The sequence below is a fragment of the Strongylocentrotus purpuratus genome, unplaced genomic scaffold, assembly GCF_000002235.5.
Source record: "Strongylocentrotus purpuratus isolate Spur 01 unplaced genomic scaffold, Spur_5.0 spur5_scaffold_7, whole genome shotgun sequence".
Classification (NCBI taxonomy): Eukaryota; Metazoa; Echinodermata; class Echinoidea; order Camarodonta; family Strongylocentrotidae; genus Strongylocentrotus; species Strongylocentrotus purpuratus.
The window spans coordinates 6,152,578-6,168,525 of NW_022145613.1; the positions used below are offsets into that span (position 1 = coordinate 6,152,578).

At 36.0% G+C, this 15,948-nt stretch overlaps 1 protein-coding gene across 1 annotated transcript in view; it reads left to right on the forward strand.

The window, feature by feature from the left end:
* The first annotated feature begins 6,731 nt into the window (after positions 1-6,731).
* The window catches only part of LOC115919803 (adenylate cyclase type 3-like), a 62,732-nt gene continuing 53,515 nt past the window's right edge, over positions 6,732-15,948 (forward strand). The window contains exon 1 of the mRNA XM_030974053.1: positions 6,732-7,085. The gene's annotated coding sequence lies outside the window, so the exon portion shown is untranslated. The remainder of the gene's footprint in view (positions 7,086-15,948) is intronic.

Below are 15,948 nucleotides of genomic sequence, written 5' to 3' on the forward strand. Positions count from 1 at the left end.
TAAGGAAAATCACGTGACATGAAATCTAAACCACGTGATCTTTTTACCGGCGTCTCTAATGGTTTATTGGCTTGACGAAGGGAAAGGCCGCTCCACCCATGGGGAATTAAGTCATGAATAAGACATTTGGAGAAATAATTCAAGGACGCATTGCGGGAGAATTTTCAGCTGAGAAATAAACGGCGTCTTTTAAGTGGACAGGCTGTTTGATTAGTTAAAACATTTATTTGGAATAGACACGAAGTCATCTCCTAGGTCTACTTATGTAAATGTAGTTCATGCTCTGACTTCGTTTTCACGTTATGAGAGAATAACTGTCAAATTGATCGTTTAATAAAAGTCACCTGTCTCCATGTTACAGGAATTGAAAGGCAAAATCAGATCACGGACCGATTTCCATTATCATGAAATGAGAAAATGTCGTTGTTTTATTTCACCTTGCGTGCATTAGATATCGGTCTGCTGTGTTTATCATCCATGGATCAACATTCATTACATCACATTCGTGTGTGTGAAAAAAATGAAAATCAAAGATGAAATAGGTTGGTGATAGTTGTAAAGAAATTGGACAAATGATAAGAACGTTATTACTGAAATTTCCATCCAATTATGCCTGTTTAAATCTTTCAAAATAAAGAAGTAAAAAATTAAAAACTTTTCATTCTAAAATGTTATTTCGATCAACTTTCACCAATATATTTCTCTGAATTTTTGCTTTCTGGCTGAGAAACGAATTCTATCGAAGTTGAATTTCGAGTGCTTTTCTGTTCGTGCGTTTCAAATACATATTTCAAGAATCTATAAAACACTTCCTCCGACCTTTATCTTAATATTGTTTTTCGCCTTTACAATATCAAATTTGAAAATGAACTAAAATATTATTAAGACGACAATGAACGCTGAACACAATGCGAATGAAATTAGAATGTGAAGCTATACTGTCAAATTAGTTCACATTGCCGACAAAAGTCAAGCTATTTTCAGTCTATTCATCTACACCCCCATGTTCTATTTGCTTTCAGTCTACGTCACCATAACTACTGAAAATGTCATTATATCAAATCATTCTCTGCTAATGATTCCCCCCAACAATATAAACATCACATTATTAAGTTAGTTCGTCTAGTAGCCGGGAGGTATGAATAGTGGTCGTGTATAATTATGTATTACGAAGGAGAGAGAGAAAAATATCATATCACACAATAATGTTATATTATGAACCGTTGTTGAATGGTGCATGTAATGCTAAACTATCATCTGCAAGTTATTTGTTTTGTTTTGTTTTTAAAGAAATATTCAATCTGATGTTTGTTCTTATTATAATTATTCGTTTTTGTTCCAAACACTTTGGATGAAAAATAAAGTCCACAAAAATGGGGAATTAACCTCTCGACTATGAAGCATATCATGACAGAGAGAGTAACACAACGTTTCGTTTGATATCAAAATAATTGGTGTGGGCCAAATAATATCGTCTTGCAAATTCAATAGAGAAACCCTAATTCGCCATATTTACGACGAACTGAAATTAACGATTAGTTTGATGTTAATTCTCCTTTTATACCGTTATCGTAATGTTTCCCCCACCTTTGTGAATTTTTAGCAACATGTTGGCTTGCCTTTGATATTTTGTTAACATTAAAATTCGATACATTGATTACTATTTCAGGTCAGTTTTATTCTAGAATTATGTCAATGTAGAAGGTGTATTATTTGTTACTATGTCTAGAACTAGTATCCTTTTAAAATCAATTTGCACGTCAACAAATTCAAGATAAGTGATTGTCAAGTAACATTGCGAGAATTATGTGGAACTCAATAATCATAAAGGGAAGATGAAAAGGAGAGAGAGAGAGAGAGAGAGAGAGAGAGAGAGAGAGAAAGAGAGAGAGAGAGAGAGAGGGGGAAGGGAGGGGGAGGCAGGTTAACTCTTGGAAGTCACAGTTACATTTGCACAGTCTACCGTGTAGAGCGTGAGTGGGTTGAGAGTGTGGGTGTGCGTAGATTTGGTATGCGGAAGGAACTCCGAACATGAGAGCATGTACACACTATAAATAGAAGAGGTCTGTGGGTTGAAGTCCAGGATCGGGTGACGGAGCATCCCTAGGATATTTTCTATAATACTTTATTCGTAGACATTCAGTCGATCAGTATGCGTAATGCATGTAGCTACCTCTTCATGTAAAGTCCCTGTGGTAGAATTCAAGAGAGTGATCAAAAAGTGGAGTCACAAAGAGAAAGCAGGAGAGAGTGAGAGGGAGAGAGAGAGAGAGAGAGAGAGAGGGGGGGGGGGCGTAGGGCTAAGGGAATTGAAGAAATAGTAGAAGTGTGAGAGACTCAAGATGTACTGCGTAAGTGGGGTGAGATTATGGGTACGAAATTTTAAGGGCCGGGATCGGCTAACCTATGCATCCCTAGGCCTAGGATATTCCTGATTCTATTTTGTTCGTAGATATTCACTCGAAAAGACCATAGACCTACCACCAAAACAAAATGATTTTGGGCAGAGATAGAAAGAGAGAGAGAGAGAGAGAGAGGGGGGGGGGAGGGAGAAAGGAAAAAAACAAAACCTCTGAGAACTAAATACAAGTACATGAAAATAACTAAAGTGTGAGCGACTACGCATGGAGTGCGAGATCAAGTGGGGTGAGTAGAATGTGGTTCGGTTTGAGGGCCTGGGTCGGATAACCAATCTGTCCTCGGGTTATTCTTGATTCTATTCTGTTCGATTTGTCTCGATCTGCATAGGTAATGCTTGTATCCAAATACCTCTTTAGGTATAGGGCCTTTGGTACAGGGCACACCACATAATACATCTAAGGTACAAAAGAGACCCACTTTTCTTTTTTTTTCCTCTACTACACCCCTTCTTATTCCTCTTCTTTTAGGCTCACGGTTTTGGTAAGAGTGAAACGAAATTAAAATTTCATTTCTATGCACCTTTTAGGTTATTTAGGGATTATCCTATATTAATTTTTGGTTTTTGACATGTCTGAATTACCAAGTTAGCGACACAAGTTCCTATAGTTTAATTTGATATATCGGATAACCGATTTCTCTTGTTGCTTGACCACTGATTTCTCGTTGATTTGTTCTGAGCTTAATTGACCGGGAATCTGATTCAGATATTGATTAATTTCAAAAGAAGAAACTATCGAAATTTCACAACAGAGAATCATACTGTATTTAATGGGGTAAAACAATTAATACATATTAATATGATATATTCCGACTTTGCCGGTCCTCGTTTACTTTCGTTGCTATTTGAAGGAAATTGATTATCAATTATACCTGAGACACACCGATAAGACTAGCACCAGACCGACAAAATACCGACCAGAAATCATACATTACCTCTTTGGCAAAAAAGAAAATCAGTTAGTTTGGAGTCGGTGTGGAGTCTGTTTGGTGATGTGACTATAAATATTAATAATGAATTAGACGAGTCTAGACTTTTACCCACCAACCATTTCAATTCTTTCATATGTTGTTTTTAGTTACCGTTAGTTGCCTCCAATGGACAATTTTGATGGATGTTAGGAAATAAATCCGTGACGGGTGCTCGATTGCCTCAGAGTTTGCAGCGCCTACAGTGCTTATGATTAAGCACACGACTGGTTTAACGGAACTGATGACTCGTACGTAATGTAGCCATGCGGTACCCGATAAAAACGGAATAATCAAAGAATTATAAGTGAGTGAAAAGAGTGTGAAACAATGAGGGAGGCGAGAGAAAAAGAAAGATATTGGTTTATTATTTATTTTCTCATTCCTGAAGTTGTCTGATATCCACTTTCAAGATGTTTGAAGTAGATTTACGCATATTAAGAACCACTTTCGTTTTTTACTCGAAACATGAAGAAGTCCCTTGAATCGTAATTTGTATAAAAGCGAATTTCCTAAGCCTAGATTTTCCAACCTTTTGATTTGTTAACAAACGCTTAATAGCTCAGCTTGCGTTGTAGACAAATATGTCAACCCAATTACAAATGTCACTGGTTCAACACGACACCATAGAACAAATAATAAAATTCCCCATATTAAAATATATTTTGACACATTTACCTGATCGATCGTTACAATATTGACAAATTTTAATTTTGTAATTTAACGCGATTTTAGTAATTATAGCTGTCATAATGACAAGGCACTAAAAGTTCCGATTTCTATCTTAACATTCCGGATTTTTTCGATCTCGTTGCTAAACTAATTACTCATTTTGCGTGAAACCTTGCACCTACCCCCATATGCTAAGCAATTTAATTGGAATCGAGGAAAAAAGTATAATATCTGATAATCTGTCCAATTAACTAAATATTGCCAGGCATTACGGATGACTGAATAAAAGAAAGGAAAGTGTTCTAATTTTTACAAGGATCTTTCGTGACAAAAGTTGCGGTCAAGGGGAAAGTAAGGAAAGGTGGTCTATTTTCCCGTTTAATTAAGCAATATACACCATTTTTTAGGTCGTACTCAGATAGAAATTGACACGGTGATAATTACTTCCACACTGTTCCATATATACAAAAATAGGCTAATTGTATATAATTAGGCGACTTATCAAGGCTTTCTTATTCACCATTGAAAGAATGCAGAGTTCGAATAGAAATTACAGTGCCAATTGGAACACATAATATTCCACTTGCTCATTCCGCTTTAAAGAAAAAGGACAAAACGTCTGTAGTCAACAACTAACTGACTAAAGAGTAACAAATCAGCCAATACTTGTGCGAGTCTAGTGTTAATTCCCATGATTCATAACGTATGCTAATACCCATACGATTTACTTTATACACATTAAGTCCATGTAGCGTGATGGATGACTTCAGAAGCCAACTTTTGATGGGAATGCAAATTTGGTGAGGCAATTTCCCGCCTGTTCAATAATTGTATTGAATCCTCCCTCAAAAAGGATTGAAAGGGATGCAAATGGTTCGCCGTATCAAATCACTGTAATGTATATGCAATAAAACGTCATATTGATCCGTATTAAAGAATCCACTTTGGGTGAATAATTGTCACTGTTTATAAATTTGATTTTTATCTTAATATGTTCTCATAAACCTAATAATAAAAAAACACATTATGATGCTGCACGTTATTAAAGCTAATCTTCAGCTCTGGTATTGAAATCGTATTTTGAGAGCACATTGCTATGATTTATTCTGGATTGTTTATCCTGCAGTAGATTGATTGGCTTTCCTTATCTTTCTATGCTCATTACTCCGCCACTATACATTTTCTACCAAAATTGTTAGGCACATGTCATTTATTTGTAATCTTGATCATTCAGTGTAAGTTTCGTGGGATTCTGTGAGAATTTATATTCTATATTTATAACCAGAACTAAAGTTTATCTTTAAGGAATTGAAACTCAACATTATTCTTTGTAATTGATTTTGAATTATTTCTCTCTTCGCCACCGAATATATGTTCTGAAACATGACGTATTTTAATACATGAAAGCTTACAGATGCACGGTAGTGATTTTGTATAATGCATGAGGCCCGGTATTATTTTGTAATATCTTGTTACCTCGTATTATATCCATTTATGCACCTCATCCCTTCTATAAAGGCTATTGTGAATTACAGTGCCATTTAGATTTCAATTGAATAAACCTACACACTGACCATTGATCTTTTCCCTTCAAGAATCATTCTGAACTGATCTTGATTTGATGATCTTTTTTAGTCCTCGGTGTTTCTCTGCTTATTTTCTTTTTTTAAGAAATAAAGATTGAAAAATCGACCAGGTTCCCCTGGGCGGGGCTCATCAAAGCCAATGAATTGACAGTCGATACATCTTCATTGAACCTTTGACAAATCATCCTCTTATGCCTGATCAATAAACCGGTAGACCTTGATAAAAGAGAATAATTAATTGGTACATTAAGTATCCCAGTCCACCGTTTACCGCTTACACCACCTGCGATAATAGGGGGTAACAATAACCCCCTAAATAGAACCACAGCGTACCCGCTATAGGGGTGACAGCATACCCCCTTTTGTGATCCCTGTCCACGTCGCTATGGAGACGTCGATGACTCTCTTTCATGAAAGGGAAGGGGTTACAATAGGAGAGAAGGGGATGGAAAATTTTGTTACATCATAACCAGGGGCTGCATTCTACCACTCGACTCTTAAGTGGGCTAGACGGAGGGATAAAGTGGTAATACATTACATGTAATAAATTGATACCTCCTCAGTCACACCTCCAAACCGACTCTAAACCGACCGATTTCGAGCCATTTGTGGTAATGTAATATTTGGTACGGATTGGTGTGAGTTTCGTTGGTGCGACGGATGTATCATTATGATGGTGTTTAATCACACGATGATACACGAGGAAAAAAATAAGAATTATTCATAAAGGAGAAATTCTGAATGAGATTGAAGACTTTTCTGTTATTTCTATTTTTTTTCTTTGGCTGATGTTATTTGAATTCAAGCTTCAAAGGAGAGGGTGGCGAAGAATGTGCCTCAATTACGAATTTTAATCATGAATGTATTTAGGAAAGGGTAAGATGTGGAAAACCCGAGAAACTGAATTAATTTCGTATTCCATACAAAAACACTCGAAGTAGAATCTACTTTCCATATCTATCACCATATTATCATAGCATCCAATGGAGTAAGAAATGATTCACCAAATTCGTTCCCAATCGCAATCCGATACGACGAACTGTCCAACCACAACTATTTAGGTGTCTTGGTGAATAGGAATTGTTGTTATTATCAGCGCTCTTGAAATCCTCCACAGTTAACTCAAGATCGAGCTCGCTATTGTTAACCCCGTCATCAAAGAGAAGGGGTTGACAAGCATTTGTAGTTGAGATTAAAAGAAGATCATGCCCTAGCCTCTTTGTGTCCCACCACTGATCACTTTCTGATGGACTACAGACAGTTTGGTACACGGCTTAAGTCCCTTCAGTGTCGACCGGAGCTGTAGACATGGCACACGGAGGAAAGACACGTGCTACAGAACGATAGATATCAAGTTCGGATTATCATGATTGTTTGGAAATGGATACCGTACGCCTTGTTTTAGAGGGAGGGTTTCATGACAAGTAACAACCATATAACGTAAGTGGATTCACAAACCTTTTTTTCCACAGTGCAGGCCGTTAGACATTGACAACGTGATTGCTGTCGTTGCAGTGCTTCGTTGACAAAACATCTTGTAATAGAAACCGTATTTCCTCTTATAGTTATAGCAGGGCGTCTTTGCTTATAGCTAGCTATGTGGTGAAATGTGGCGAATCCTGAAATATTCATGCATTTCCCCGAAATTATATATGGTATGAATAAACGAATGGTTTGATATCCATTACAAAGAACCTTGATTCTTCTTCTTCTTCTATTTCTACTTAGAAATGTCCTTTCTGGTTTTGATTCAGCCACTGGTAATTCACGATTCACCATTATACCAAAGTTTCATGTCGATGTACAATGGATTTTTTTCTTCCATTTCAGTCTTTAAAAAGAAGTACATATACATTTCAACTCATTGAAGAGAAGGGCAATATTTTTTATGCTTGACACACTCACACGTGGTTATGATAATCTATGAAAGCTGTTAAATTGCTTATTTCGATTTTCGTCTCAAACTAATACTATGCAACGTGAAATGTGGTAGAACCACCTCCATTACCATCAATCAGGATTCATCTATTAAGTCTATAAAGTTCGCAGACGTTCCATAGAAACGCGACATAATTCAACTCTAGGATGTCCTGGAAGTCAGACTTATGGCGGTTTCGAGAAACGCCTTCCTAGTTTCATATGAGATTTCTTTGTTTCCTTAATGCGAAGAAGCCAATGGCGATAATTAACCTTAGTTTGTTACATTATTCATGTCTTCTCTTTGACGCCATTATTTCATGTATACCGCTGTGGATATTCCGATATGATCTCATTAAAAATATTAAAAAATGTTCATCGATCTGGCAAGGTCTTCTGGCCAGTAGCAGTAAATTATGCCGTCCAAGGTTCATTGATTCAAAGTTTAATATGATAAAGAGGATGAAGGCGACATGGCTATCAGATTATAACGATAACCAAGGCCATCGTAGTATGACTCTCCGAAAGAAGACGAAGAAGAGAGATAACAAGGTTTAGGCTTGATGGGGGCACCCAACTGTCTATACCCTACTGTAGTTCTAACAATATTTTTGGAAAGAACATAATCATTGGCCTTTATTCTCAAATGAATGTCTTGAAAACTTAGCTGCATAGCTGCTGCATAAGAAATTCACATTTTTGTAATTTGTTTTGTTTTTCTTTTCTTTTTTAAACGTGTACACCCAGCATAAATATGGTCGTTATTATATTTCTTGTGAATTATTTTTTCACATGGTATTCGTTTCCTTCGTGTTACAGATATTTATAGCACTCATATTATACCCGCAAAGGTACCTTTGATATTGTCTCATAATACTCAGGGCCTCGCCACCTGTCGCTCGTGGACATATGCATATCCTTAGATTTAGAGAGGGGCGTTTGGTTAAAAAAAAAAAGGGTTATTGGAGCACCCAAAGGGAGAAAACGGTAAAAGGTGAGAGATGGTAGGGTGTTTACATCAGAGAGGTATGGATGTCTGAAGGAGAAAACATCCGCCATAATTTAATATTGACTTTGCAATTGTGTGTTATTATGGGTCCATACATCGCAATTCAATAATATTGACCGTCCTGCATGACGTCTCAGGCAGAATCTGGATTAAATTAATTATACCATCCTAGATGCACTTGGGTCGTACGACATATGCTTGGCGACGATCGTCCGGCGGTCAGTTTACCCCATTAATAATATTAATCGAATTCTTATCGTCGACCGTAACCTAATTCCATCCCCAACCCGACCCTAAACATAACCCTAAACCGAACCCAAAACACAACCGCAGCCCTAAACCTAACCCTAGGCCTCACCTAAGACCGGTGTAATAATATGATTGCAGGGCCATCAGAGAGAACAGTATTAATACTGATGAGGCTACTCTGGGTAAACAAGACATACTGTTATTATTATCTTTAGTATTATTATTATGAATATTATTATTATTATTAATATTATTATTAATATTATTATTATTATTATTATTATTATTATTATTATTATTATATTATTATTATTATTATTATTATTATTATTATTATTATTATTATTATTATTATAAACCTAAACCTAACCCCCCAAACACAGTCTTAGCCCTAAAAACAACCCTAAACCTAACACAAAACACAATCGCAGCCCCAAACCTACATGTATACCACTGAACCTCTGACAACATAAAGCAAAATGTCGAAAGAGCAAAATGGTGTGTTGTTGCTGGTACTCCATGCCCACATCCTTGACTGACTTGTGCATAATTATATTGAATGCATTGTGCGAATCATGTTCCAATCCCAAAACAGAATTGTAATTCAATCACATTTGACATTGGCATCTTACAGGTAAAAATTGATTGGTACACACAATTCGCATGTCTCTACGCATACAACGTTACATTTCCTTGCCCAAGCTGGCTCGATCGTAGCATCGGCAAATCATATTTATGTACCGCTAAAGCAAATATATTCACAGACTTTTATTGACTGGAAATTTAAGCATTTTCTTCGCTGCGCTAACTTAAATATAAATGCAAGAAACGTCAGGATTTTTTTCTTACGCTTGAATGGTGTTTGAATTTTGTTACTGTTATTCTGTAAATTGAACACCGACGCAGAATTTAATCTTTATATTATGTAGTACCTAGTCATATATTCTAACACAGATTATATATTTTTGTGTACGTCTATGTGAGTGTGTGTGTTTCGTGTGGAAATAGCCTATGTAACTTAAATAAAATAACATTTGGAATACGATTATTAATACTGTATGTAACACGAGTATTACTCGTTATGACTTCTAACTTCCTCACCAATTGATTTAATCGAGCATTAATGTTTGGGATTTGGGACGATCGGTTTCACAAAAGACAAGATTATTAATATAAACTTATGTCACATTAGTAATGTACACAGATTGGAACTGAATTAACATAACAGTTTGAAGAAAAATCGATCGAGTACACTATTAATTGATAGATATTGATTGGCTATATTATTGATAACATATCGATCATATGCTAAGTCAGAGTTCGAGTGAAAACAGAAGGAATACCACATCGGAAAACCTGTCGAACGGATGCGCCACCCTAGCAAAACGATCTTTTTAATTTAAATTGTGCTGCCCTGTGAATATATGATATAAAAGTCCGTGGCTACGATTATACCCATCTCCCCTAATGATGATGCTTATTAAGAAATTGAACTGTTCGAATGACCATCTATTAACCATGCAAGGCTTCAACAACAAAACAAAAAACAAAAAGGTCTTTTTAATAATATAAGCAATTTCTTATATTGCAACGTTATGAATTCTGTTTCATTGACCCGTTGTCTTTTCTATAAATTCAAAGGATAGCATCAATTTCGGAGATTGCCTTTGGAAGTTGTACATTATAGCTGATATTAGGGAGAGTGGCTCTGAATAACTCAAAGCTCAATAGAAATCGAATCGAGTTGTTCCATTGAATTGATTATAATATTGCTACTTCATCAGGAACGAGCGATGTTGGTTAGGAAATATCCATTGTCTGTTATGCCATTTCATACATTCATTTCGTAGTCGGGCTTGTTCTTTTTGTTCAACCAGCAAGCTAATCAACTTCCTGTTATTTAAGTGAAATCTACAACTACCCAGCAAATTCTTTTATTTTATCAATAACGCAAGTTTATACAGGGAATGCAAATGTATTCATATGATGAAAATTTGTTACGTTATTATAATGAAAGTGACACTGTAGTATTGCCTATGTTGGAATACGAATTCTATCACTTTGATTGACACTGATTGCCCGTTCTCTCTATTTTTTTAAAGAAAGGCTATATATAACAAAATTAAGTACCCTTTGGGGCCTACAACCACAAGCATATAGCTTTCACCATAAGCCCCTCCTTATATCTCTCTTGTTTTTAATTCAGTCTTTTAATTTAATGCAGTAACAAAAAGGTTATTAGGTACTCTCTTTCTTCTTTTTTTTTGTTTCTTTTAATAGAATCCACATTTATTTGTACCATTTACTCTGTGAATTCATTGCAAACTGTTGAATATAATATGTGAAATATGAAACATTAAAATGCAACTGGAACTGAAGCTAAATTTCCACATAGATATACCTTTCGGGCCTAAGATATTATACGATCTCTTATTAAAGCGAAATGCAACAAATGAAAAACAAATCGGTTGTGTTTATATATGACAGACTGTGTCACATTAGCTCATTAAGTATATCTGGTAACATCTAAATGCGGACAGTGACCATAATATATGACCGGTATATTATATCTAGTGAAGTGTCATTCTGTACATCTTAATTGTTATGAAAGTCCATATGACAACTAGAGGAGAAAATATTTATTTAGCCCTTCAGAATATCCGCGATGTAAAAAGCGATTCTGTTGTTTGTAAGTTAACGACATTTGCTCATAAGATTACACGCCAAGGTACAAATTGTTTGTAGACGAAAGTTTTTGTCAAACCTTCCCTTTTGTAGAAAGTGAACTCACTTTTCTCTCTCATTTGTTTTTAACATTACCCATGGACTCTTTAGTGTATCTAGTGATTGTAAATACAGTCGGATGAGGCATGTTGCAAGCCTATGGAATGTTTAACTGTTTCTTTTTGTATTTTAATTGAGCAATAACAAACCTAACATTAAATTACATTGTTGATGACGACGACGTGGATGATGATGATGATGATACTACTCCCACTTCTACTGCTGCTGCTACTACTATATAGTAATGTTTTTCTCCCCTTTTCTCTCTATCTCTCTCTCTCTCTCTCTGTCTGCCTATGTCTCAATATAAATATACAAAATGTAATACAAATAGGGTTATTTACATGACATTTCCTCAAAAATTATTCTAACCCACAGGCACATACTAGACACATTTGGAGACGCTAGATGATTGCGCCTGAGATCAGACTGTTTTTATTGATTGTTTTGAAGTGTTTGTGCATCGGGCGGGTAAAACGCTGAGAGTGGGGGAGGTAATAAAAGAAGGTGTTGATTAGGGGGGGGGGGGGGACGACTGTACATCGAATGTGTTTAAAGAACATAACGGTGTTTGTGTTTGAAAGGAACTCATGACGGAGCGTTGTTCATGAAGCAAAAAACTAATCGAAGATCGGGTTGCTCCCCTCTCTCTCTCACTCTCTCTCCCTCTCTCTCTCTCTCTCTGTTTAAAAGTCGTCTTGTTTACTGGAGGAGGGTCAAATAAAACTTCAAAAGTGTGAAGTATAAAGTGTGTCAGAGTTTCCACCTTCCTCGAAGTTGAACAAAGCTTCCCTACTAGAAGGTATATTTGCTCTGAGCATGCTGAAAGTATCATTAAATTAATTGTATGCGGAAGTTGGCAAACACGCCACGCGTTTGGAATGTAATTTAGCCATTCCTTTACCATGTGTCTGTTTAGACTTGGATTTCATGTGTATAAACGTGCTTTTAAAAAACACTTACTTCAACAAATGAGAGGAGGTCGTAAGTGTAGCTTGTGTTTGAAAAGGGTGACGAATGAGAAAGAGAAGAGAGAGAGAGAGAGAGAGAGAGCGAGAGAGAAAGGGAGTGGGGTGGGTGGGGAGAAAACATTATTTTTGAAAAGTCAGGGCACTATTTTCATTTAAATTTGGTATGATCCATGATTATTATTCTGACGAAATACAGAATTTTGAGCGGTTTGGGCAGATAAGACTTTCATATGAATTACACGCAACTCTAACAAAGTGTTATCAAAGGGATAGTTGAGTTTTGTTGCAGAGGGCGCTGCACAAAATATTTTGTTGGTGAGATAATCAAAAACTGAGTGTCAAATTTAAAAGAACATAAATGACAAAATCATCTTTTTTTGATCAAAATCGATTCAGATATGGCTGAAATATCCATAAATATAACAATTTCTAATTTTGTGGTGCCCCACAAATATTCGATAATTTGAACCAGCCGTTGAAAAAGCGAGATAGCGCCGTATACGTTTTATTCCAGCCAATGCCGATGTTGGCTTTATGTTGTCTTTTTCGTGCTGGTTATAATACACACACCAGCCGGCTCTTGTATCGTTATTATTAAGCATTAATTAATTAACGGTAACCGTATTTTGTTGGAAATGGAGCTGAATTGGTATGATCGTATTGGCTAAATTTCTCATATTTTGGGTAAAAATTACCTTCATAGCAATTTTAGGTCGTAAAAGAGCACTAGAAATGTCATAAATAAGAGCAATAACCATGCACTTTGAAGGCATTAGCGGTCTGAAACAAGAACTCAACGATCCCTTTAAGTTACGCTGCTTATGTTTCACGGAGATATACAATGATTTTTAAAAGTATATCAAAGGATAGGCCTATTATTATTATATAATAATATTATTTAACGTAAAGTTTATCACAAGTTATTATTATATGATATTATTATATTATTTCTTTGAGGTGTAAAGCATTTCAAGTTGATGCGCCTTGTTTTCTTTCTCGTGTAAACTATTTGCGTATTGCCTTGGGAACGGCATAATGACTCTTCTTCTTAATGTTTGTAACAACCACTTGATACAGACGTAATGTACGTCACAAATTCGTGACCTAAGAAAACGGTTGGATTTAAAGCATGAACATTTTCTTCTTAATCATTTTTTAAACAATATATTATGTTATGTACGTGATTGACGTGTACATGAAGGATTATCGTATCATTATAAGCTATAATTATGTAGTGTATCGTTGTATTCACTATTTAGGCTGTGATTATGTATTTTCATTTTCGGTTTAATAAAATTTGGAGTGGACTTTAAAAGATTATATTATTATTATTTATTAGTATTATTATCTCCATGAGATATGAACCTCCGTAATTTTTAGAAAATTGGAATCCTCAAATTGGTGATTATCAAAACTATTATGAAATCTATCCCGATGTCCACTAGCATTCCCTTTTTCTCCGTGCAGATTGCATCCCAACAAATGGACATTCACCATTTCATATGGTATGTACTCAACAACTCCAGTTTCACGTAGGATAAACATGCCCAGTCTCTTCATGCCAAAAAAGAAAACATTATACTCTCTTACCCCTCATCCTATTACACGCACTCTGGGTATAGACTTGTCATGAATATCTTGCAATTTGCCAATATTATCCATCTACAATACCATATTCCAATCAGGTATTCCATATTTTTAGATCCACTTCCAACTTAATCGTGGGTCGGTCGAAGCTATATGGTGTTGTTTGCCTTCCAACTAATACCCTTTGTGGTCTGTAGCGAGCTCTGTAATGTATATTTGTCTAAGAGCCGTGCATGGTTGCCTAGAGTTACTCACGTGATCACCCACGCACGGGATGTATGGCCAACATTTTAAAAAGTGGTATCAAGACTGTATGGATGTGGTGATAGGGAAATCATAACGGATATTAGTAAAACGTTTGATCGATTTCGTCTGTGCATATATAATTATATGAGCATAATTTGAAAACCTGTCAAATGCGCAGTTTAATGGACGGATGCTCAATTTTTTTCTTCTCAGGTTCCGTTTGATACGTATATACATGTATGTTGCTGGTAGGAGTGAAATAAGGTAGGCTTACTAGAATTCACGAGAAAAAAATTTCGGAAATGGTATGTGGAAGAACTTAAACTCGAATGCGAAAATTTATGCGCTTTTAGAATAAAAGGAAAAAAAAAGTAGCAGGCAGTCAGCCAGTTTAAAGGTGTAGACCAGTTCTAGTCATGCAATTGCATTGTGAAAGAAACGTTGTGGAATGGATCAGAAAAGGTTGATCATCTAGAATATAAGTATTGGTGTGTACCGCAAGGTTCTGGAATCACCAATATGATAAGAAATTTGGCACAGTCTTGGTAAAGTAATAAGCACTGTACACAGAAAGACGTATATGGGACTACCCTCTATCTATCCAGTCCGGATAGCTTTTTTATATACCAAATATATCAATTAGTAGGCGGTTTCCCGGCAAAACTTTTGTCATCACGTATTAGTCAAAACATATTCTTTCACACGATTGGCAATAAGAGCTTCCATTTCATTTTTTGAGAGGGGGCGTTTCCAAAGCTGGTCTTTACCTTTAAATATAGGTAGGAATACAGTAGGCGCGATAGTATACGTGACCCTCACTTTTGATCATGGGAATGTATTCGAATGTTCATATAACCATACGAAGGAGTTTACTCCTTGGTTACAAGGTACACGTATTCTATCTTGTATACTCGGATTCATTAAAATGCGGTCCGCATCGAAAGGCCAATGCCCTATTCAGTTCCCTTCGGCATTGCCTTGCTTCGGTATCCCTCCAGTTATTTTCGATTCGATATGTCACAATCTATCTGAGCTGACTGCCGATATCATATTAAGTATTTGTGATTTTTAGGATGCGATAGAAAGTGCACCTTCCGAGGGCGCCGACTTTTCAGCGTTGATTATTTAAAATAAAAGGTACCCGTTATCAAGGCTTCTTAATTTTCTTTTAAAGAATCAGATAATCTTTCTTTGTCTTAAAATATGCAAAGAGGGGAATCTTGACACCATGTAGGTAACATGCTTTCATTAGTCGTGACAAATCTATATTCTGAAGTAACCTTTCGTTGTTTCTGTTTTTTTTTACCAAGTTCATATTGAAAAGCAAAAAGAAGAGTTGACGAAGAGATTTTACTATTATCAGTGTATTCATGGCTGTAATTTTGGTGTGAGCAGTATAGGGATATCAAATAGAGCAATTCTCTTTAAAATATGTTGTGATCCTTTTTATCCCATCCTTTTATCCCCTCTCTCTCGGATCTTCAATCAATAATCTTGGAGGGGCTTTATACAAAAATGTATTATCTCCATGAGATACAAA